This window comes from Hylaeus volcanicus, chromosome 3 (genome assembly GCF_026283585.1).
Source record: "Hylaeus volcanicus isolate JK05 chromosome 3, UHH_iyHylVolc1.0_haploid, whole genome shotgun sequence".
Taxonomy (NCBI): Eukaryota; Metazoa; Arthropoda; class Insecta; order Hymenoptera; family Colletidae; genus Hylaeus; species Hylaeus volcanicus.
In genome coordinates this window covers 17,399,779-17,427,018 of record NC_071978.1, presented here as the reverse complement: position 1 = coordinate 17,427,018, position 27,240 = coordinate 17,399,779, and the positions used below count along the sequence as shown (strand labels likewise).

The following is a 27,240-nucleotide window of genomic DNA, read 5'->3' as shown; positions in this document are numbered from 1 at the left end:
AACCACTTCGCGGCCGATAAATCAGCCGGTGCAATTAGATGTGCCTACCGAAATCCATGCGAGAGCTGCTCCCCGTCATTTCACCCCTGCCCGCCCCCTTTTTTCGCTCGAAAAGTCTACGATAGCGCGTGACGGGGGTCCTCTTGGAATTTCGGAGCGTTTGTAGCTCCCGCGAATGGTCGTTAGCTGGGATTCAGGAATATTTATTGGCATCCGTGTTTCTCGTGTCTAAATGCACTGAATTCTATTCGATTCGTCATTTCATCGTGTTCTTTTTGAATTGCGTGATATTTCACGGTATAATACTGTTCTACTAACACACGTACACGTTGCTGGTGTCGTGATTTTTTAGGGGTTACTTTTTTGTTTCTTAGAAATTTTATTTTTTAGAGATTTTATTTAACACTTTATCTACTGATGTATTTAGAAACAGTCTATAAATTAAAAAAAATTTTCTATATTAATATGTGTTAATCTAGGCTGACACATTAATTCCTGCACACTGTTATTAGGTACATTTAAAGCCAAGTCTGTGTAGATAACCTATGTTCATCTTTCATTTTATTATAACTTTATTTATTTTAAATGACGAATCCCAAAACATGAAAGAAAAATATATAAACGCTTAATATTGAGATGTAACGTATTAATTTTGATAGTTTATCTATATTTAATGTTGAGGATATATTTATGTCTAATATTAAAGATATTATTTATACTTAATACTGAAAATTTAAAATGATATTGACATAAGAAAGAAAGTTGTTTTCGTCATGAGTAATGTTAATTGGAAGATTACTTCATCTTACATATACCAAATTTACCAACATATTCCGAATTCAATAAAATACACTAAAATGTTATATTACCCAAGGAAAATATTATTTTACTTAGTACCCATTAAAATACAAAGATGTAAATTGGAATGAAAATAATCTCAAGCAGTTTAACAAGTATACATTTCAATGAAGTTAAAGTGCAATTATTAATGAAAGAATGAATGAAAGTATACAGTGTACCGAGTGTAATGCTAAGAAATATAAATCAGAAAATCATTATAATGCAGACAGTTTTATAGAAGAAATGTAGCGGATGAAAATACTTATAATAGAACAGAAAGGGTATCTGTCTGACAAAAAAAAAAAAAAAAAAAAGAGAGAGAACAGAATATTCCCATTACAACATTCTGAACGAACAAAATTCATTTACAGAATTACTCACGAAGGAAGTAATTACTTCCATTAAAATTAGGTATGTCTTCCTCTAAGCCATACAATTTTTGTTAAAAACAGCATCATTTACTATTTTAAATATTAAAGATATTTAAGATTAAAACATTGTTCTTCTGCAGACTTCCAGTATTGATAAATAAATATAAAATTAATAATATGTTAATCAGCATCCATGTGTGTATCTAACGAACTAGAGTAGAATAAGAGTCTATTAAATATAGAACAGACACTACGTTATAGAAGAACTATAACGTATGACATTAAAATAAATTAGAGTAAAATGCGTTACATTAAAGTAACCTTAGTAAACTTGCAACAATATATATTTTATATTAAATCACTAAAATATTATCGTTTATTTCCACGTATCATATGCTATACTCTGCCAAAATAATACATATTATTGTTCGAACGAAGTTCAGTAGTTACGCAACGCATAAAAAGCAATATGTCCGGAAAATGTATTCTGTTGAAGGTAAACAAAAGGATTATATAAAGGCACGAATTATTTACTTGTAGCATTGAAAGGTATTTTATCAATTGATTTGAAAGTCGCAGTTTCACTCCTGTTTGATCGACAAATAAAAACCACATTAAATCAATAAGCCATTTCGACCGTGTACTTCATACAAAAATATTTTATTTTCCTACTACTCTGCTTATTTGTAACTGTGTTTAGTGCAACATTCAATTTTTTAGTAATCAATTGAAATAATTACAATATTCATTTATTAACTGCAATTCCAGGCAACTACTTCTTCCACTTTATTCCAAAGACTATCAATTTCAATGAACTATACGTAGATGGAAAGAATACATATCCAAGTATGTTCATTCGGAAGAGCGTTTATTCGTTCGCTTACTATTACGAGAATTATAAGAATTAAAATATTCACTGTATTAGACACTATTTTCCAATCACAAGTAACTAAACATTTCAATTATGCATAGACGTAAATTATATTCATGCGAAACTGTATTATCTCGAAACGGTGTTTACTGTTGGTATGTCTACTGTTTTACATACCATTTCAATCATCATTTCCATTCCTTTATCTCAAGTGAAATGACTTCGAAGACGTACTTCTTTTGAGTATGATATTTCAATTAGATATACGACGTCAAATGTGACGCGTGTACATTGAGATTTCCAGTCGATTGCGCGACATTAGATGAGTAACCGAGACGTATTCACTTTCATAAACGAATGACTTAATGTAGTTCGTTATGGGCCATTTGCGTAACTCGATAAAAAACTTGAGGCTTAATAGAAAAAAGTCCAGCAGATAATCAGAATGAACTGACGCTGACGCGACTCGTCGCGATAAACTTTCTTGCCCGTTAGAAATTTAGTTATGAAACTTTTTCAGACACAGTCGCCGAGATACGGAAATGCAGAGGAGTCGTAAAGCGATTTTTAAACCGGCACGGATCTCACGGATTTAGTGACGCATAAAACGTTTTATATCGCGATTAAACCCAGCTCTAAAGTGGTCACAATGGAAGTTTCGAATCACGATGAACACTTTGTGTGTACGAATATTTTATAATTGTTTATCGCTTGGACGTTACGATGGAAGATAATACGTTAATGTTTTTTGTTGGATTATTGTCACGATAGTACAAGTAAAGAATTTGTTCAATGTCGATTACAGAAACATGGTTTTGCAGTTTGAAGCAAACTGACATTTATTTGCGTTCTTTGTTCCAAAGAATCTTTAGACCTTATTACAAATAAATATTATGATTGAATTTACTACATTCATTGTACAAGACGAGTTCGCTCAAAATAAATATTTGAATGTTTCAAGCAAAAGACTATGATTGAAAAAGAACGATTTTTAATATTATAATGATATTCTTGTGTTAGTTGTATTAGGTTAAACGTTTAATTAACAAGTATGAAAAAGTAAACAAAAATATAAACGAGAGAAAAAGTAAAAGAAAAGTGAGCTATACATTTGTTATAAGTGCTTATTCATTTGTTTGTTTGAATAAGATTTAAATAAATGTTTTAATAGTGAACTATTACTAGAGCAAGGCAGTAGATGAGATTAATATGAAAGCAGGACGCAGCAGTTTGAAATAGATTGATATTTCTTCCTCTGATTGAAAGGATATTGCAATTTAAAATAAATTCTAAATTCAGATTTACTCAAAATTTAATCTCAATATGATCAAATATTAAATATAATATCTAGATTCAATTTATTTTAAATTCAATTTCCATGCGATCAAACATTACCTGCGTTTGAATTCTTAAATATTATGTAATAATTAAAGCGATCATTTTCACTTTCAACAAAATATATTGCAATGAAAATTTTAAGAAATATTAAGAAGAAATTTTAAGAAATATCAATAACATATGGGTACGATATTATATAATATATAAAATTAAGATACATATAACTTATACCGAATAAATGAAAATTAAGCTTTAATAGTATAAAACTTGTAATAAAGACTGGAAATTTATTTTTAGTAAGTGTCGTTCCTCAAAGGGTATTGAAAATAGTTTATTCTTTCAATGGTAGTCGTGTTGCTTCTGGAGAACTTCAAACGTATTAAAAGATGCTTAAGCGAAGAATAGCGAATAAACTTTGCTAATTGAACGTTTTTGTAATCATTGTATTCGCTCTGCTTCGAGCTACCGTTACATCGCACGAAAGTTTATAATTTTAACTAAGAGGTACTACCTTCAATTTCCGAGTAATTACGCCCCACTAAAACCTTCTGCTGGATTTTCTTTGCTTCTCCCATCACCTTTTTGACATACTGCTTTTGTCGTTTCGTGTTGGCATTGACATGGTCAAAGATACTACACTGAGCTTGTGTAGCTGACTATTCCGTATGCAAGGTGATTTAAAAACATGAATGGCAAGAAACAGTGATATAATAATTACCAATCAGAATTAAGTACAAAGATAGTTTATACTTAACTCTGACTGGTAATTATTATATCACTGTTAGTTAAATATTTGATTAATTAGTTAGTTTATATTTATCTCTGAATGAATCAAAGTTTATCTAAGTAATTGTTAATCGTTTATATGATATTCGTAATTGGTACAAATTAGTACGTTATTAAATTAAAAACTATGTCTTTTATTTCGAATTATATATATATATATTTTTTTTTACTATAAATTATTTTATTATAAATATACATAAATTTACATATATATATATTACATATAATTTACATATATATATGTAAATTTATGTATATTTAGTTCTAGTAATCAAGCTCAAAAATGTTTCCAACAAAAGTTAAGCAATATTTGACCTTCAAGAAATTGCAATTGGAAAAAACAGTCAAAAAAAATTTTCTTTAGCAAAAACCAAATGAACGTAAATATTATGAATGCTCATTTATACAACTGTACCATGTTATTATTGCGAAACATACTAGTTTAATGTACAAAAGTATCTGAGTCATGATACAATTCTTTAATTCAACATTATTTCCAAGATCATCTTATAACACGTCGTTGAATTCGTTTCGATGTTGTCCACAAAACTATATGTATAGTTAAAAATACACAGTTCCATTTAAAGAAATCATGGTATTCTTGATTGTTTTTTTAAGAAATCTTTGTTTGCTCTCATGTAAATTGAAATTTCTTGGTGATTAAATGTTGATTAACTTTTATTCAAAACTTTTTTTTATTTAAATTATGGATCGTATTTTCGCTGAATGTAATAAAATATCATCAAATACACTTTTCCGATTCAGAAAATGTTCTAATGTCAATAACAGTCACATCGAACCATTTTTGTAGTAATTTTTTGAAGTAATGACTTTTAAACATAAATAGGTTAATAGAGTATATCAAGCTGCATCCACTGATGCAGTAAAAAATGTATAACTCCATTTTTTTAAAAATAGTTAGTGACCCGTTATGCATAATAATGTTGACGTAGACCAAGATGATAGCGTCACTCTAGTGAACCATCTTGTATACCATATCGTGTTTTGCTTTTCTGCGCCACCTGAATGAAAAACTTCAAAGAAACATGCATGTTTGAGGACCCCGCTCGCGTAAGTTCATGTGGTGTAATCATTAAGAAAGTTTGCCAGCCTTACGACGTCCCCTAACAAGGATGTCTGGCAAGTATATAGACAGAATACATTTTCGCGTTTGACTGTTGCTCCGGTTGGCTAGTCTCGAAAAACATTTTCATCAAATCAAATGCAAAATCGTTGTGAGTCGTGTGTATCTTGACGCGAATACTTTCGAGAAATTTAATTTACAGACTCCCGACAGCCCGGTTGCTTCTATAAAGCGGAGCAACTTTTAATTACTCGCTGAAAGCGTATTGACTGAGCGAAAACCAGCTCCCATCAAATTCCGTTAAAATACGTCCGACGATTCGCGAATTGGGACACGCGACTGAACGGGCGCGATACGATTCTGTATCCCGTGCTATGCTCGCTCCCACAAAGTGCAAAGAACGAACAATAGTTTTATCGTCTGGGAGTGAATCAAAGGGTGCGTCAATTGCTGATAACGGACGCATCATTTTTTAACCGCAATATGTCGTTCCCGATTGGGAAAAACCGCTCCATTCGTACATCGCGATGTGCTCGATTCAAGCAACCGGTTGAAAATATCGTCCAATAAACTCTGTCGCGACATGAAAAGAAACACCGTTGGTACGGTTTTGAAAAAGCGAGTTTGCGTTTCACAATTTCTTACAATTTGACGTTTGAAAATATTCTTAATTGCAGCGTTTGTTAGTAAGTTATATAGTAAGTTAGTAAGTTACCTTCAAAAGGTTGAAATTCTTTTCGTATACTGTTTAGTTAATTTACGTTTTGTACTTTTATTTTGTAACACACACGACTTTTTCCAAGCAATCCTACCATACAAATCATTTTTTACTAATGCTCTCCTAATATTTAAAGCATTTACATTTTTATTGGAATATTTCTCAACATCAACGGCTACTTTAAAAGTAGTCTTAGAATTATTCTGAACTATTTATAAAATTCATAGTTTATATCTAAAACTTAAATCTTAATGGAACTTATTTGTTAGATTATTCGAAATGCGATTCTTTTCCTTATATTATACATTACCCGCCAAAATTATTGTTTTTAATTTTGCTTTCGCGAACAGTACGTTTATTTATACATTTATACGTTATTATTTATATACACAAGATTCTCTTAAATTTTCAACTGTCCTGCACAATTTATTTATTTATAAGTTACCTATAGTTTACGTTAAGCTAGATGTGAATACAGTTTAAATTTGGAAAAAACGATAAAAAGAAAATTGACAAAATGGCTATTGTACAATATGTCATTAATAAACTACCATAAATCTAAAAAAAGTGTAGAAAAGGTATAATGGATTTTAAGAAGTAAATTTGTAGTCGATATCAATATTTGAATAGTTTAATATGTAATTATATAATGTTTGCGTAGTTAAACATTTGAATATATAGAATTTTAAATAATTCATTACTCGAATAGTATTAGATGGTATAGATAATAATAGAGTATATACAATTAGCCGCATTAATACTCACACTCTCTGTATATGTTTTTTAAATCTGTCATAAATGGGGTTGAAAGTTTCTAAATAAATGTTCCATTCTAAATATATACATATTTAATGTTTATTTGTGTACATCGTGATGCGCTGGACTTGATATTAACAGTGAAACATATATTTGGAAGTATCAACCTCATTCCTACTTTCTTTAATTGACACAGAGGGTATGAATACTTATGCGAGTGACTGGAAGTATTTCATTCAATATATTAATATGCAGTATTTGAATAATTTTGTATTTTGTACAGTTCAGCATTGAAATACATAGAATTTTGAATCATTCAATCTTTTTCAATGTACTATACGAATAATATCCGAATAGTACGTATTTATTTAATCACTACAATGTTCAAATATTCAAATACAGAAACAGTGGATATGCAGTCTATATTTTAATAAAAGGAAATACCTCAATTACTAATCCTAGAGGATTAAATTGTGCATCATTTTAACATTGTCAGACTTCCCGAATGGTAGGAAGCAAACTCGGAGAGAAAATCGGAACCGAAAGCCGCTAATTTCGTCCACAATCGGCACATAAAAATTCAAGCTACTGTTTTCACTTCGCGGTAGCTAGTTCGAGGCCGCGACACGATGTTCCATTACCGTTAATTCGCATAAACGCGCTGCAGCGTGCAGTACACTTTCGGTGCAACTTATCATACTTAATGAAAACACGGTAAACGCGAGATATATCGTCGCACCCACGGTCTTCGGGTTACTTATTTTAGTCGTGAGCGACTACAACTCTGGTGGTCAGTAGGGTGGTCTTCTATTTCGCAACAGTGGTTATCAATCTTCTGAAATACTCCCCCACTCCTATTATGAAGGTAGGTCATTTTTGTGCCAGAGTTACATTGATAAACAGTTTCAATATATTTATTTCAACCTCTTAAGGAACGGATTTTAAATTGTACATTTTTCCCGCGGTATAAAAGGTTATTACTTTGGTAATTTTACAATTTCTTTTTGTTTTAATTTCTTTATTTAAGGTCACATCAATTACGAGGTTATGAGTAACCACGTGAATGATTACAATTTAATTATAATTTATTTAATATGTTATACTTTATTAGTATCTTGACTAATTTGAGGAATTCGTTTCTGTTGTTAAAGATTGTCTACGTACTATTTAAAAGTTTAAGCTCTGTTCGATCGTGTTGCATTTCCTGACATTTTCAATGAAATATTTTACTATAAGAGGCTCGTCACAAAAGTGGCATAATGGTGGCTGTGACTTAGTTATTTTGTAGCAATGAGTCAGATTTGTGTGGCCAATTTTTAATCCTGATAGTGTCATTTGGAGTCTTCTATTTGGTAGGGCTGGGATTGCATCGCTAGTTGATTTTTGGATTTGATGTAGATTCATTGGTGCCATGTTCATCCATTCCTGGTTCATGATTTCCTTTGCTGTTTTCTGAATTAAATTTTTTGTTACATTTAATGTGTGTAACATTCGGAAATATGGATCTTCCAACTTAATGGCTTTTTCTGCAGCTTCGCCTGCTCTTTCGTTGTCCACGATTCCTAGATGTGATGGAATCTAAACAAATTCAGGTTGGACATCTTCTTCTATTTGAAGTATTGTTAATTCGGTGTGAATATCTTGTATTATTTTTGTTTTACTTGTAACATCTCCCAGTAGAACTGATTTAAAGTGGGTAAATATAACAAAAAGATTATGTTCTGAGAATTTTATTGACCGTAATGCCTGTAGGATTACGTTAGCTTCAAATGTGAAAATTGAAATTCTTTTGGGAACTTTACAACTCTGTTAATATAATATGCTAGGAATATTTTGAAAAATGTAGAAAGGAAGAATATAAAAAAGGAACCAATTTTTTGACCCAAAATAAAAAAGTACTCCCACAAAGTTGCATATTCAATCTTTTTAATGGGGTGAACCGTGATATAACGATTACAACTTCGACAATTTTGAAATTTGTTTAAGGGGTTAGTCGCAGTCAGGAAAATGAAAACGGACAGTTTCTTGTGTGCTTTTTTAAGGTTAATTTTTATTAATGAAATGTAAATATATTACAACGGAAGTCTTAAAGAACTATATAAGAATTTTTGTTTTAAAAAAGGGTTAATTCATTTCGTCATAACAGGCGATGGCATGGGTGGCCACTTGGTTTGCGGTAAGCAAGATTTCTTCAAATTGGTGTACCTGAAAACAAAACTAAAGATAGATTTAGAAAATATATTAGACTAACGGGTCCCTGATCGAAGGATTTTTTATTTTTTTGTATACTTTTTTTTTATCCTGTTTTGAATCGCTTAATTTTAGTGAAAAAATTGAAAATCAACTTCAAATGTACGTCATTTTGTTTTAAATTAATTTTTTGCAAAATCCTTCGCTCAGGGACCCGCTAGACTAATCTATTTTCGGAATCTACCTTTGTTTTTGTTTTCAGGTAAACCAGCGTAGAGAAATCTTGCTCACCGCAAACCTATATTTTTAAATCATCGTCTACGTCATCGGCTGTTATGACGATATAAATTAAACGTTTCTTAAAACAAAAAAATGTTTTTTAGTTCTTTAAAACATGCTTTATAATATACTTAATTGTTACTTATGCAAATTATTATTTAATAACTAAAAAAAAAAAAAGTCACAAAGAAATGTCGTTTTTCCTCTTCCTGACTGCGACTAACCCCTTAATATAACATAGTAGAAATATTTTAAAGACCTTACGCAACAAGGATATTACAAAAGATCCATTTTACCATAAACACGTACCCCATAAAAAAAAAAAAGATAGTCTTGGCCAGCTAGACGACCAAAATTCCACCATGCTCCGCGATGGAAAGGGCGAGAAATCATTTGGTCGAGTGGTATACGGTTTCCAGCTACGAGGAAAGATGTCGACGTCCTGTCGTATTGTGTGTCAGCCGGGTCGTAATCTTTCTCGCCCCCATCCCCCTCTCCCCACCCCCCTCACTTTTCCACCGAAATTGCAGAAAAGTGCTCCGTTGTATCGGCCTCTTTGTATATTAGACGTGAAAGGTGGCGGAGCATTTTCCGTCGCTTTTATCCCCAACGTCAGTTGATCACCATCCCCCCCCCCCCTCTCCAGTTTTCTTCGACCTCCCTTTTTTTTCTGTCGTCAACGACTTCGACCGAGCGCGGGATTACTCGCGGCTGATTGTGCCGTTCGCCGCGACGAAAACGCCCGCACGATTAAACCTAACGGTCCGCTATTCCGGCCAAGAATAATACTAGCTCGTGAGTCTTGCAGCGAAGAGTTACGGCAAGCGGAAACTAACGAGGGCCCACCTTCGCATCCACTTTATTCGCGGAAAGGAGAGATTATTTCGCACGTACTGCCGCCACACAGCCGCCCTCCCCCCCCTCCACCTTCTCACTGCCACTTCTAGCTACCCTTGGCGAGCTGGCGCGACACCCTCGACGCGATATCTCGGATACCAAGGCCTTGTGTCTTCGCTTGCTTTTTACCGGCTCGTGTGAACGAATTTTATATCAGATCGTCTCGTTTGCGAGGCCTAGACCGTGTGAAAGTCGCGAGAGTGTCGATGGGGCAGACGTTTTTTAAAAAAATTGTTATCAGATGTGTGTGAGGATCAGACTCAGTGAAGAGTATCGATTATGCCTGTCTTACAGTTTTTGGAACAGATTCATTTGGCTTAACAGTTGTGTTATATGTATGCAGGACGTCGGCATATTTGAAATGACATTATCTGAATTAACAAGTTATTTTCATATCTGTGATCAAATAACATTATTTGAAATATTACGTTAAGTTACATATCACTTTATTTTATGATTATTTGTAGTAATTGCGAAATTGTTCTTTAAAATTGACGATTTAAATTGTTTACAAATTGAAAGAATCTTATATACAACCGCAAATAATTTTGTGCATTTGGAAATGCTATTTTCTTAATAATAAAATTAATTCTGCTCTGAATACACTCACAATTCTCGAATTTGTACAGAATTTATTTCGTTCATTTTAGTAGACGAATATGTACAATATTACAAATATTTATTATCCCCGAATTTATATAACATTCATAATTCTCGTAGCTACAAAATTCGTAAATTTATCGGTATTCAATTTGTGCTAGCTTGTAATTAAACCGTGTAGTAATATATTCTAAAAACCAACATTGGCTGAGACGTATAAGTGGTAATTTGTTAAATATTTGAGCGATATAATGAATATTTCTAACATTCTATATATCTAAAGAGAACTCTATAAAAAAAAGAATTGAACGCCGTAAAATACAGTAAACCATACACATTTACCAATTTTCCCAAATTTTCCTATGCAACTTTGTTCTAGCAATTACAATTAAATTAATTAATCTTATTTATTTCATTATTTTTCAAGAATTTCCGCAATGCTGTCACACCACATAGACACAATCCCCCTTTCGACGCAGTACATATACAAATAATGAAAAACAAAAAGAAGTAGCACAGAAAAAAAGAACCCTTTGACACTAAAGCAAACGAAGAATATAGCAACACTGTGGACAGAAAGTCCATTAGTCTTCTGTAAAGGAACAAATTATATTATAATGTAAGATAAATTTCATTATTACCACTTCAAACTATACAAAAAATAAATGGTAGTAAGCTAACGCCAATAATACAGTTTTTTAAGGGAAACTCACAAAAAATATTATAGACGGATCCTAGGACAAACAGCCATAGGTTCATTGGAAGAAGAAGAGTCAACAGTGGCACTTAAAAGCACGGAAATATAAAGTGGCACTTAGAACCACAGAAAAGGGAAGTGGCACTCGGAACGACAGAAGGGAGAAGTGATACTTAACATTTCCCCACTTATTTTCTACGAGAATATGTTTTGATAATGATATCAATATAGTTATATTTCTGAAAATTTAGTAATTCGTTAGCAACGTTTTACGGAACATTTTAATTGCGATTATGTTTGTTTTATGATTGAAGCTTGAATGAAATATTTTCTTTTCGTAATTAGAGAACAGTCGATCCCTTTGGTACTTCCGCTTTACTATGATTAATTAGTGGCCAGTTAGCCTGTCGTTAGATAAATAATAAAGACTTTCGTCTCATTTTGTGAATATGAAATTTGTGAATAATTTGAATTATGAATGATTATTTAGATGCGTATTCGTTGGACAATTATGAATTGACTTACTTTTTTTAAAATAAAAATTAACCTCAAATATATTCATACGATTATTTAATGAACAGAGTAGCCAGATACTCATATGAAGAAAGCTCAAATTTAGACTTTCGTTATATTAAAATTTTGACTTTATAACAAATTATTTATAGAAAGCTTTCAGTCAAATTAAATACTTACAAAATTGACGATATTTTATTTTGCAATTAATGCATCTCATTAGATGCAAGAAAGAAAATCACGAAAATCCCAGTAACATATTTGAATAATTATCTCGATGTATAATTTAAATAAATCGGTCACTTAAGTGAGACATGTCAAATGTGATTGTTTATTAAAAATAGTAGCCAGATACCCCACATGGAAAAAGCTCTAGTTAACTTCAGATTACAAACAGAAGCAAAAAATAAAAGTCTTGAATTCAATTGATTATTTGTTTAAAATGTAACATCATTCTTGTATTTTACAAATAAACTTGCATGTGATAGGCCATCTGTTCATTGTGTCGTTCTAACATTTGATCTATCATGTTCAACACTAAGTTTGGTTCTGTTATAAAACTGAACAATGTCTGGTTTATTTCTCGGTCCAGGAATGACAGTATCTGCGTGCATCGTGGATAGCAATGCGACAGCACCATTCTTTTTCGACGTGTACGAACATATTGTAACATTTCCATGGAAGCCAAATAACGCGAAAAAAGTTTTTTTCGTGATTTAGATCCTGCCATTTATTTCAGAATGTATCTTTTGTTTTTTCTTCGTATACCGACAATCGTCAATTTATACGATAAATGACGTTATGTCAAAGACGAATATATAGTCTCTACGTTTTACATATGGTACAAGATAAGATATTGCATACAGCTTCTTTGCAAGAACGAAAGAAAACATTTTTATTAGTCGACTAATGAAAAGAAAACAGTACATGAAAATGTAAATTGAGTATCGAGTTAAAATAATTGTTCAGTTAAGACTGTTTAACATCTAGTTTGGAATAGTTATAATATCATAAAAAGAAACAGATAAATAGTTATTAAACTCGATACAAATTAAAAAACAATAAAGCTTTAGAAATAAATATAAGATCTAAGATGCTTAGTCGTGATTACAGTATTTCGTAATAAGTTATATTTTTCAAATTTTCGTTTATATAGTGTTTAGTAATTTCACGTTTTTTTTTCTTTTATTTTGTAAACTCACATACGGCTTTCTCCAAGCAATCTTACTATACGATTCATTTTTTATCAATACTCTTCTAGTATTTAAACCATTTACATTTCTATTTAAATATCTCTCAACATCAACAGATAATTTAAAAACACTTTTCTTTGTATAATACGTTACCCACCACTATCATTTTGATTTCACTTTCTATGTAAATAAAACATGGTTTACAAAACCTGATGCGACTACATTTTCTGGTTTATAACAATCCTTAGACAAAGAAAAATCGTAAACTTATTAACTTTTACAATGCCATTGATTTGTACGATTTGTACTAACAACAATATTCTATGCATATGTAATTTTATTTTATTTACTTACTGTTATAGCACACAAAAAATATGAAAGTATTAAATTTCCCACCTATATCAATTTCAGATCTTTGTTTCCATTTTCGTATTTCATAGATAGCTACTGTACACGATACAGTTCAATAGTGTAAATTTAAATGCAATTTATACTTGTACATCTAAAGAATTTTTTTTCATTATATCACTGCAGGTAATTTTGATTTCTTTCATACGTACATCGTGAATGTTAGACACAGGGGAGTCGACTCCATTTTTTCGCTGCGTAGAATTAGCATTAATACGTAAATGTGCTACGCTCTGTCCGCCTAATAGCAGGTAATTTGGACTTCTAATTGTAAGTTAAATAATTTAGGCCCTCTGTAGCGGTTGTGGAATATTGCACACGTCCCCTACGTAATGCGACTTGAATTGTAAATTTATGAAGCAGAACTTCGTATGGTTAATTGATTTTTAATTTCGATCATACTCATCTCTGTCATAAATATAACTAACAAACATTTAAATGATGTGAAACATTTAAATGAGTAGTAAAAATTTGCAATGAGATACAGAAAACGAAAGTAAAGAGAATTGTGCAAAGTACTTCATTCAGCTGAAAACATTTGGCATCCTTAAAACTTACCAAATTATATTTAATTTTAATACTTGTGATTTTTATCATCAATATTTATATTTTGTTCAATACCTGTGTGACAATTTCCTTATTCAAACGTTCAGGTCTCCCGATTAATTCAGATAATCGAGATTCTAATGTATTTCAAAATACATTAGTACTTTCATTTAAATTAATATTTTGTGGCGAGGCAATAAATGGTAAAAGCGAATTCACAGTTTCAGTGAAAATCTTGAATTATTATTTATCTATTTATTCGATTATTCTATGTGTTTAATGGTCAATCTGTTAATGAAGCAAACATGATAAGAAAACAAAATAAAGCCCATAGATAATATCAAGAAATGAAACAAGAGTGCTAAAAAAGTGCAGTTAAATTGCTGTTATAGAAAACTAACTTTGATTTATATAATTATGTTTCAATTTCGTTTAATAGTTCTACCTATACCATTTTACAAATTATAAATCGAATATTTAACACGTTAATTCATGAAATGAAAAATATTTAAATTCATTTCAACCACGACAAATGGGATAGTACTAAAAATGCAGGTGCATTTAAATTTCTGTTATCAAAGCCCAATTCTGTCACAATACTATGTCCCCATGCTATGTTACAAATTATGATTCGAATATTAAACACATTAATATATAACATAGAAGATATTTAAATTTATTCAACCACGTCAAATAGGATAATACACCACCCAATTTGCCTGCAGTTAATTTCCATCGATAAAAGTATTAAATAGTAATTTCAATCGATCTAACTAATACACTTTGACAAGGAATCTGGTAATCTGCTTTAGCGTACATCAATCGGTGGAAAATCGATGCAGAACACGCAATACGTTGAATTTCGTGTCACCCGAGGGTATTAGTAACACGAACGTCTGCTAATAACTACTCAGTCATCATATTGGACGTATGGTCGCTAATTAATAAGCTGTTTGATCGGCTAATTAGTTGGTCGCAGCTTTTGACATGTTGCGCCAAATAGTCATAAACTGAGACAGTTCTATTAAGGAAATATCGGAATATTTCATCAATAAAGCGTCTCATCGATAAATTACTCCCTATACATCAAATTCTAAATATACTAATTTAAATTTATTGCACGTTACCTTGAATATTAATTAAGTTATTTATATTATGTACTTTGCTCCAGTAACTGCATAATCAAGTTATTGAGCCATTGCTTATAAAATTGTAATTCCACGTGAAACCGGACTCTTTTTGGAATAACATTTTGAATTTTGATGGAATTTTTTTGTTAAGGAATTTTTTGAAATTTGGAAATATGGATTTTATAGTTGTTTGAAGTCGAATACTATGTTTTTCCAGTAAATTATAACTAGACTGCGGATGTTTATACAAATTTAGATAAAGAATCGATATTTAAAGGAAAGTTTGTGATCATTGCCATCTTGTGCAAATTTTTCTTTATAACTTCAGTATCAAAGGATTCACTAAATAATGTTTGGAACTAAGGAAAATTTGCTTGCAGTAATTATAACTAAAATGTTAATCTCAGGAAAACTTATTATCGGAAAATCTAATTATAGAAAGGGATGTATATTCTTAAAATGTTTGAGTTTGAGAAGAAATCAATTTTTCTTTACACATATAGTATGTATACATATATGTTAGTACGAGATTGTAATCGTGTTTGATGACACAAGTTATTTCAGCGCAAATTATTTTTGCTGCCATCGATCGATTAAAGGAAAATTTGTTTATCAGAAAGGTTTGGTCTCTCTAACATTTCCGATAATTAATGTTCCACCGTATAAACATGTCATTAAGAAATTTGTTTAAAATTCATTATATTCTACAAAAACACACGCTTTGGGGACAGGCTGCATATCTTGTACATAATCTAATGTCAATACTTGTATTTTGAATAAAAATATATAACTAAATTTACCATTAATAAATTTGTACAAGACTCACTCCATTTTAATGAAATATGTATGTATGAACTTTTGTGGCACTCTGTATGGTTCTGTGTACCATAGTACTCTTCTTTGATGTAGTGAAACAAAAAAGCAGTTACTTTTTACTAATTGATATAAAATGGATCTAACCTGTTTTGAAATAACAACATAAAAGAAAATTAACATTTGAAAGGACAACTACAATATCACAATTATTTTTTTTCTAGAAAAACATAGTTAATCGAAGTTTAAAATACAGTAATTAATATTAAAAATATGAATATTAAAATATTACATTAAAAGTTTATATTTATATTACTGGTTATGTTAAAATTCTATTTATTGATATATTTCATGTTTGTTTACTTGTATTAAAAGTAAAACGATTAAAAAAAAAATGAATTGAAATTCACCTTACGCTGGCGAAGTCTACGCAGACTTCTGAGTTACTCTGTACAGTTTTTACACAACTAAGTGGATGTTCAACATAGTTGCCACGATGGGTGTATCTTATTTATCACGTAAAACGAAAAGCCAGTACTTGCACTAATTGCCTTGAAATTAATTCTCGAAACAGGTTTTACTTTGAATCAAGTGCTTAGATCAATTAAAAAAAATTAGTTGAAATTCACCGCATATCTTTATAAAACATTTAAACCGAGATTTGTAGACCTCCTCAACGTAATTGCTAAGAAGAGTGTATTTTATTTTTCACGAAAAAAAAAAAATTATTATCTGTACTCATTTTCTTGAAATTAATTCTCAAATCGTATTTTCCTTTGAAAAAAGTGCTTGGTACTATAAAAAAAAAAAAATTAGTTGAAATCTACCCCTGTCGTCAAAGTCCAGCCAGACTTCTGGTCCACTCGGTGCAATTTTCACACATCTAGGCAGTGATTCGTAGTTCTCTGCAACATAGTTGTCGCGAAGGGTGTATTTTTACCCCCGTTGAGTGCTGGTGCTTCACGGCCACGAACAACTTTCCCTTGGCAACTATATATCGCCCAGTACTTAAAGTCTCGAGTCTCGCGGTTCGTCCCACGGGACCATTTACAATTTCATCGCACGACGTGTCACTCGTGGCGTTATGAGTTTCCCTGCTGCTGTCCGAAGCGACGTCCGGGGCCACCGCCAGATCGTTAACCTCGCTTAAAAGAGACCGATAGATCGTTAGGCGGCGAACGAAAAGACTGACACCCGGCATTTTCTAGGCCATTGAGCCCGTTCGGGGTTCGAAACGAGACGAAAAACACGATTTATCGATTCTGGCAGACGGGACCGACAACGACCTATGCAACGTGGAACGATTTTCCGGAAACGAGGTCAAATTTCAATTTATGATTCCATTTATGGATCGGTTTAACAGTATGACGGTAATATTACCAATACGATAGTATTTCTCTAACTGTTTTGTTCCATAATATTTATTAAAATATTTGATTATCAAACGTGACTTTGTTTAGTCTTAGAAGGAAAACGTGTATGAATTCTATTTAAGCAATTTCCAATATTTTGACACTAGATTCGAGTCTTTAAGAATATTGCAAGATTCAAAGTAAACATAGAAGATGATTTATCGTAGTTTCTAAGGATTTGGTTATACTTGAGGTTGTGCAAGCTATAATAATGTTAATTTTTTTCAAAATATCGACCAGTGTCCATACGTGCAGTTTATACATTCAAGTTTATTAGAGAAAAAAGTTTTTCAAAATGAGGACAAGTATGATATAATTGTATTTTCTCTTTTTTTTTTCTTTGCAATATTTAGTTGAGTAATTGATAATGAAATGTTACTTCATTTGGTCTTGGAGGAGGTATGTACTGATGCCAATTTTGTTTAAATAATTTCTAAGGTTTCGATTCTATTTTGCAGACAAAGAGATTATGACCACAAAATGACTACTCTACTATAATATATCTACGTACTAAAATATATGGAATACGTATATATGTTGCGATGAAAATCTTGAAATCAATGACTCGAAATCAATGATGAAATAAAAAACTGGAGTTCATCACTGACATAACAAAATCTGTTAGGTAAACGTCAATTACATACATAGAGTAACTCCCTTATTTTTTGAAAAATTTTGAACAATCAGAAGAACATTATTAATCCACTTTTATTACTTTTAGGGATGAGATTTTTAAATTTATTTAATCTCACAATTTTTCAGAATCCTCTCTTTTCGTGCTTCTCTAGGTCCATTACAGTATGTATAATTGTATATTAGGGTAAGCCTTAACTATGCTTTGTGACAAATTTTGCTCCAGATATAAAGCTACCCCTTTCCTCCATTACAAATTTGTCTATAATTTTACATGGTCTTTATAGGTTATAAATATTTCGTCTATTACACTCGAACTACTCTTCACTCTCTTGCATATCAACACTGCACTAAAGATCAAAACATCTGGCAAATTTTGTTAGTGGTTATGTAGAATAAATATAATGCGTGTTTTGTTGAAGTTTTATAATTGAAATTGCATGCGAAACCAAACCAAAATATGGTGTATATACAGAGATTTAGAGAAAAATATATGAGCAGGTGTTATTGGAAGGAGTATGAAGTCAAAGGTTTCCTAAAAAAGACTTCAGGATTTTGTTTTTAATAATAAAATATGTCTGTCAACGTGGCGTCCTGGATAGTTTCAAGTACGTTTAATTACAATCAGTGTACTTTACTTAACACGTTTACGCCTAATGGGACATATAAGTGGTGAGCCACCGGTACGGTAGTACACGCCGGCATGAACGTGTTAAAAAATACCAATTGGACATATTCAATATACAGGATGTCCCAGAACTCCTGTAAGAACCGGAAATGGGAGGTAGCTGACACGATTCCGAACAACAATTAGCTTGGCAAAAATGTCGGTGGGGGCTTTAGCCGAGGAAAAGTTCGAGTGTACAGGGTTGAAATAGTCCCAGTATATTTGGCCATGTTTTAAGGATTTCGTCCTACTTTGGGACGATGAGTTCACTGCTGGCCGCGATAACGTATGAACGTTTAAACGGCGCGGCGCGCATATGCGAAACGATGTTTACCCTCGGAACGGGGTCGTAGCCACGGCTCGCGGGTTCCTGCTCATTCATCGAGCGTTACAAATATGTTAGTCACGCGTAATTGCCTCGGCGGTGCGTTTAATGAGACACAATCGAGTCCGTGGATATTGGAATTCAATTCGTTCCTCGAAATATTAACGTTCGCGGCTGTAATCTGTGAATCGGCGCGGCTCGAATTAATTATTCTCTGCCTTGATGCGCCACGGGGTGATAACGCCTGCGACCAATGGGCCGTGCTAAATATAAAACACGTACGATGTGAAATACCGTACGCTTGGTAAATCCGTGTGATCGATGAATTGCGAGAATATGGGCAACCAGCGCGATACCACTTCCATTGGCAAGTAGCGGAGATAGGACGTCTCCTATCGCGACTCCTCTTCTCTTTTCTCTCCTTTTCGACAAATTTATACGTCGACGTTATTTCGGAGGGGAAACAGTTGCGATGGGATCAAATATCTTGTAAGTATTATGTAAGAATATTTGAAAAATTAGAAGGGATAATTTCAGGTATACTCGAACCTAGACGGCATAGTGAACGATTAAATTATTACGGTCGTTTTAGAATTGTCACTTATTTGAACTTTGGTTAAAAATGGAATTGAAGGCGCACTTAAAATGATATCTTTTTTGTTACAAGGTATATTACCATGATTTTAAAGCTTTCACATTTTAAGGAAATGTATATCGAAATTTCGCAAGTAACTTATAAACTACAAATAAGTACAAATACTTATTGTTTCTATACTTTTACCCACTTTTCGGATTTCTTGTTAACATCACAAATTATATTGACTAGTAAATGTTGTTTGGACTATATCTATCTTAGAGACTTCCGAGAATATGTAAAGTATCATTGATTATAAAAAAAGAAGTGAAGAAACTGCAATTTCACACAAAAGTTTTTGGGAAATTGATCGGTGTACGAATACATTCTATACCCACTGTATGTTGTAGATACAATTGAGGTGGATGTACAAAAAAAAAAAAAAAAAAAAAAAAAATAAAAAAAATGATCAGATGATGAAAATATTGAACAAAAGAATAAAATATTCTTTCAGATTTTTACAAATATTGATATTCTTCTGGTACTATTGCCATATTTTATGTATGAAAAATATATATTTCTTTCTAACCTGTGAAATTGATAGATCGCAGTCTTTCATTATTTGATTACTACACATCGGAGACTCAATATTTTCAAGTATTAAAGTACCTACGAGTACATATTCGAATCCTACAAATACTTCTTTCATGGTTCGAAATCAGCTTGTATAATCCAAATACTCTACAAAGTACATACGATTGAATATCATGTTTCTCGATTAATAATCAAATCCCATGAAGTGAACATTATGGATTGCATTTGATTTAGTTTTATGAGTATATGTATATTGTATTCGATCCCATCACTAGGATACAGATAGGGACATTACTTTCTTCCTTTTTGGTCGCATTTAAACAGCCCTGGTTGTGTACAAAGGTATCGAGACGGATGCACGAGGGGATCACTGCCTGGGATGAAGAATCGCGTCTTTCCTGGCATTTGTGCCAACAGGTGTGCGAGTTTCTCGGAACGCACTTTGTATGTTTCTTTATGCATTGTGGTTGCGGGTTGTTGGGACGGTTAAGTAAGCCCGCGTTCCATTGCAGACGGCTAATGCCAGAATTCGTGCGATAACGTCATGCTTCTATAAAGTAGCCTTGGTGAATGAAAAGGAAAAATCAGAGCTCGTACTAATTCCCTTGAAATTAATTTTCGAAACTGATTCTACTTTGAATCAAGTGCTTAGTACCCTAAAAAACACTTGGTTGACATTCACCCCATGTTTTTATACAACATTTAGACGGGGATTCGTAGACCTCCTCAACATCATTGCCACGAAGAGTATATTTTATATATCATGAAAAAGAAAATATTATTACCTGTACTGATTTTCTTGAAATTAATTCAAGATTTTCAATCTTTTCTGGTTCAAATATTTATTTTATTTGGTATTTGTTTGACTGGTTTATCTAGGATAATATTATTTGAGGAATAATAAGGAAGGTGATACACTCATTGAATGGTATATAGTTATTGGCACTTTTAAAACTGGTAACGTATATGAGGAAAACCGTGAGTCATGTGAACTCAATTGTAAGTGTGGAAGAAAAGTAATACAATTTACTTTATTTTAGTTGTATGGTAAAGTAAGTTAGTTTACATATGCGAGAGAAACAAAGCGAAAACTTCGATCCAGCCTGAACGGGTATTTTGGGAATGTTCTGTAAATCGAAAGGCTTTATATAAACATATCGTTACTTTTGGCATTATGGCTTTGTGAAATTATGTCATTTGTAGACAAATCGATAGATTTTATTTTTTATTTAGCTTGTAATCTAAAATCGAACAGACACGAATAAAAATAAATTACACAATCAATAATTAGAACATCAATTTGCACATAGACGACACCTAAAATATTTAACACATACTGTAAATATCAAAGAATATTTAAAGAAATAATTTATGCAAAAAATTTAGCAACACGGCATTTATATTTCAAAATCACCAAGGTAATTCAGGCTCGCTAGAATGTGTAAAAATAACAATCAAATAAAATGAAAGAATTAGAACTTGAAATAATAATGCTTATACTAAATATTTCTGATGTTAATTTAATTTGTCAACTTACAAGCATCAATTTCAATTTTATTTTGTTATTAACCATCACAAGTCTGTACTCTTCCACTATGATACTTAGTTTTGATTACAAAAATACTTGTTATATTGTTATTGGAATATCAACTGTATATTCCTTTTCGTGGATTATATTAATACAATGAAAAAACAAGAGTAAAATCAATTTAGATTTCATTTATACAAAATTCTTATTCGCCTACAGTTTCACTATATTGGTAACAAAAAAGAATGATGGGTGTTGGAAAGGAAAAATAATGTTCATCTAGGTGCAGCCACGAAGGGTTTAAAAGGATAAATCGATGCGCGCATACCGAGAGTTGGGGGGAATATCCCCGAATGGAATTCAGATTCAGTGATTACCATTTTTGAAAAAGGTTGCTTCACTGTTGGCCAGATTCAGGAAATACCTCAAAATATGCAGACGAAACGTGTTACATATGCAGGTATAACTTTTTAATATACAGTCCAATAGTGTGCTCGAACCTCAATTCGTTTTTCAATAATCGATTGCTGGTATAATCTTGGAACCAGGATTTACTCTTAGTATCTTCAGGGACGAATCTTTTTTTTTTTTAATCTAAAGTAACATCGCATCAACTCTCAGGTTATTAGCGACGGGAATGTTAAAGTTTACTTAAATCATTTTGTTAACATAAGAACAAATTATTTTATATAAAATGAACAAAAGTTTAAGCTGATAGTGAAAACAAAATCTAATAATTTTCAAAAATTCTGTTATAAATACTTAGTCATAATTTTAGTGGTGTTTTCTACGTTATAAGATTTAATATATAACTTTGAAGAGAATTATATTTAAAATGAAATGTGTTGTGTTTAAAGAATGAATGACTAAATATTAAGCTTTATTTTCATGCGCATGGCAGTGCAACGATATTTCACAAAAATTGAAATTAATTACCTCTGATTTATCTGTAGTATTTTAAAAGTAAAGGTTTGAAACTAATTCAAATTCGACAGTCGGAATGTTATAAATTATACATGTATTAAAACCGACAAACTTCTTATATCCACGAAGAATCCACAAGTTAATATTTACTAACAAAAAATAGTGCGTTCTCATTGTCCATTTTATTTCTTTTTTAATCTGCAAAGAGCTCATTACTAACTAAATACTTTCTTTTGCAGGTGGCTTTCCACAGATAATTATGAATTATGCAGGTAACCTGGTCTATTTAGAACTCAGCTGTCTTATCTCTCTCACTGGATAACTTTGCCTGCTATTCTTAGTCCAATGATAAGCAATTATTCTTATTTTCAATTAAGCAATTATTCGAATTATTCTTATTTTCTTTCTGATAATTCTTATGCTCCTACCACTCATTCATAAAAACATAAATCATGAGTCGGTGAATTGCGCGATGCGTTGAATTTTTATTTTTTATAATGATAAATATTGTTTCTTCTTTCTTAAGTATGTATTATAAGAAAGTAAATTATTTTATATTAAAACAAATGTTATTTGACGTTTCACACGAATTTCGAAGCTAAATAATGGGAATTTGTATTTTATGCAGACTTGAGTTTTTTTATTTTAAATCGTGTGCCTCAAAGGGTTAAAAATGATCTTTTATTATTTATTGGTAATTATTAGACTGGGGATACTTACTTATGCATTCATGACAAATGTAAATATATATAAATTTACAATGATGTGTACAAATGCATAAATATGTAAAATATAAAATATATAAAATATTTAGAAAACAAAATGTACTTTACGTTTTTGTTCGTTATCTGTGCATATAAATATATACATTTGCATAAACATCCGCAGTCTAGTAATCATCCATACTGTAAGGTATGTTTAATGCGTGTGCAGTCGTGTGTATAATGTATAATGTGGGAGCATTTTCCGGGTGTTTTTAGGAATTGACGAATGTCTCCATTGATTGCAATTAGTTACGTTCCACGATAAAGACGTATAATTACACATTCTATTTTTCTGTGAAATTAAATAACATGAGATTTAGGTAAATTAAGTATTAAGAATAAAGTGTTGAAAGTATTATTGAATTTAAATTATGAAACTCCCTTTATGTGTCATGATTGTATTGTTCACGTTTATCAAAAATCCTGACAAATCATCCATCAAAAGAGATATTAATTAAAAGTATCTCTTACAATACCTATTTTACTTTAAGATAAAATTGGATATATCTCGCATCACTAACGTTTAATTGAAAAAAATAAACCTCAGGTCCCTTTTGAAGAACCCTTCATATACAATCAAAATTGCAACCGTATAAATCTTTAAAGGAACTCAAAGACTTTTGAACTTGTCCCTAATACGTTTGTTGCACTCTCGCCGAGAAAATATAAAATAAAATAGATCGCATGCACAACAACAGACGAATTGGCTCACTAAATTTAGAACTCGCGGCCAATAACAATGAACCGCCGACCTTGATTCCACATAATCTACTTGCTGGACCGAAGTCCGCTGTTCCGATTCGATCCGCGGGACAACCGGGGGCACGTGCTTCTTAACGCTCGATCGTTAAGTGCATCAATGATCGTGTCTCTTTAGCATTCAAATTGCATTGGCGTCACCTGTCGCGGGCCGAATAGAAAAATTCGACGACTCAATTTGAATAAATTTCGCGCCTCCGCGACCAGGAGCAAGCGATAAAACTTTCTCGGGCATAAAATTAGCGTCTGTATTCAGTGGTTTGCGGCTTACCGTTTCCTATGGTGCACCATAAATTTCTCCTCTGGTCCCTGGCGCCCTTCTTAACGAGATTCTCGTCGATTGTCCGTCGAGATCGCGTCAGACGGCCAGCGTGCGCGGACAATCGCCGCCCGAGTGGTTCCGTAACAGCGATTTACTTTAAACGTCGGCCAGCTCCTTCGTTCCTTTCGACCCCGTCGACTCCATCGCCAGCGAGATTTAATTATAATCGACGTAAATCTTCGTTTCACTTTGGCCCGTCGATTGCCACCATAGATCTCCGTTTGCGCGCGTCTTCGAACGCGAAAAAAGTTCCCTTCCTTCGTTCCACGCGGTCTCGGCGCGCCAACCACCTTCCTTTCAATCGGAACTGTTATCCCAATAACAGACGACAAAAACTCCGTCCAATGATTTATACCGTCCAATTATTTTCCAGATATCTCGTTCGTTCGATGGGAAACATAATTTAATCGCGTGTCTCAGACTGTAGGGTCGAGAGTTGTTTATTTTTCTATCTTCATCGAGTTGTCTTCGGGGGGACTGAGAGTAGCTCGAGCTTTTAGCGCCAGCAGCCAAAACAATCGTCCCAGTTATCGTTTATCTTCTCCTCGTTATTCGAAACTTTTCACCTAGATGAGAATTTCCCTATCGCTGGCGTCGATCTCGCCTACGGCTTCCGAGCTTTTAAATTTGCCAGCCACGTCGCGTCCAGAATCACGGTCCAAACTTTCCCCTAGGAAGTTCGATCGGCGGAGGGCCTTCTCGAAAAAGTACGTCGGTCCGACCCACGTTTCGTAAAGTATTTCACCTTTTGTCACCCTCGGCGAACGTTCGTCTTTCTCGTCCCTCCGCGCTTCACTCCGACCGTCGAAAAGATTAGTTTGCTCCGAACGAGTCGATCGCGAGGAAAAACACGGTGGGTCTGTTCGCCGATCGCCACTGGAGCGAAATTGTCGGTCGGCCGCGAGGGAAAAAAGTTTTTCCGTCAAGTTTTCGAGGGGTTGGGGTGGGGGCACGTCCCGTTAGAATCGGAGGAGGGGTGCGTAGCAGCCAGCACGTGACACTTTTTATCGGGGAATCACACGTGTCACGCGAGATTATTGGCCTTTGTGAGCGCCTTGACAAATGGTCCACCGCATATGGCGCGTCGCGCACGACTGAGGCCAGATTTCGCTTCCACCATCCTCTCCCTCTGATCTACCCCCACCAGTACTCGGCTCCATCCTCTTCTCCGGTCCTCGGCGTTTCCCTGAGTATCGTCGTCGCAGCACGCAGACTCCGTCACGACGACGCTTTTCTCCCCTGCGAGAGACGGCTCTTTGGTCAGGTTGGCTCCTCTTTTTGCCTGGCTCTCGATCAAAGCGACGTAGAAAACCATCCAGCCCAGCTTTCTTATTGTAAAGGAGACATGTAAGTGTATTCGCCAAGAGAATTCTGGACCCTGTCGTCTTCTTTGCTAGGATTTCGAAGAAAACTTCTATTAGGACGTTTACGTAATACAGTACTGAGCATAACTGTAGCACCACAATTATTCTTATATCAGGTAGACTGGAAAGTAATGTCGTTTCTTTTGCATTAAATTCAAACAGAGTTTTACAATAAATTTCTATTTTTAATCACTTATGCAATCGCCATCGTTATCAACAGCCTTTTGTCATCTATTGTGCAAATTTTGCAAAAATGCCATTAGGACGTTATTATGTTATGTTATTAGGACGTTTATGTAACACATTGTGGAGCATAACTGTAGCACCACAAATATTCTTATATAATACGTTTCGACTTTAAATATGAAATAAAATCGTAAATTAATTGAAATTACTTCAAGTCTTAAATAAATGCTTCAACATCTAAAATTAATTTACTTTTATATAATTTCGATGGATGTTTTATCATACCTTAATCGTACTATTATAGATCATGGTCTAATCTAGTAATTTTATGTCTTCCGTCTTACAGTGATTATAGATTATATTTTCTTGCTATTTGATTGAAAGAGTTCATCAAGTTGCTGGCAGCTTTTATAATTGTCGTTCAGCACGAGAAACTAGTTTTTTCATTGTCTTAATGAACATTTAAATATATCATGTTCTAATTTGGTAAATATGAGGTCATCCTAAAAGTTCATGCCACTTATACTTCTGCTACCCAAATTAATATATGAAACATACTCTTAAGTGCTATAAAAAAAGGTAATCTCTCTCATTTTATAATATTTTCTCACCTTCTGACACCTTCTGATACAGTCATTATACCGTCGCTATAAAATTTTTGTAGTTTTTTTATTAAATATTGACACAGTCTTCAGCACGAAATTGTGGGATGACTTAATATGTAGATGAATTAATCATCTCAGTGTAATCAGGATAGATGCAGAATAGATTCAAGCTATTAAAAAGCACTAACGTTTGACGTTATAGTTTTGAAGTTTCATAGGACATACCATGTCCGTATAGAACATCTATTCTTCTATTAAAACTTTCTATTATGACTATTAAAAAATCGCTATGTTTGCGCGTACACCTTGTTGTAGTATCGAAATAAAAATAATTGATAAATTAGAAACCAAAAATGATTGGTATAGCATTAGAAAAAAAATTTGTAATTCGTCAGAGTTAGACAGCAAAGTTTAATCCATTCACTGCCAACTACGAGATGTTTCGTAGTGTAAATTGATTGCAATTACTCAAGGGATAAGTTTATGGCCTTTTGAGTCACGAATTATTGCAAAAGACGATCGTAAATTTTTTTTTTTTAAACGACAAATTTAA

At 32.8% G+C, this 27,240-nt stretch overlaps 1 protein-coding gene across 1 annotated transcript in view; it reads right to left on the bottom strand.

Annotated features, from left to right (window-relative positions):
* The window catches only part of LOC128873796 (uncharacterized), a 131,023-nt gene extending 105,433 nt beyond the window's left edge, over nucleotides 1–25,590 (bottom strand). The window contains exon 1 of the mRNA XM_054117651.1: nucleotides 24,482–25,590. The gene's annotated coding sequence lies outside the window, so the exon portion shown is untranslated. The remainder of the gene's footprint in view (nucleotides 1–24,481) is intronic.
* Between the last annotated feature and the right edge of the window lie 1,650 nt (nucleotides 25,591–27,240).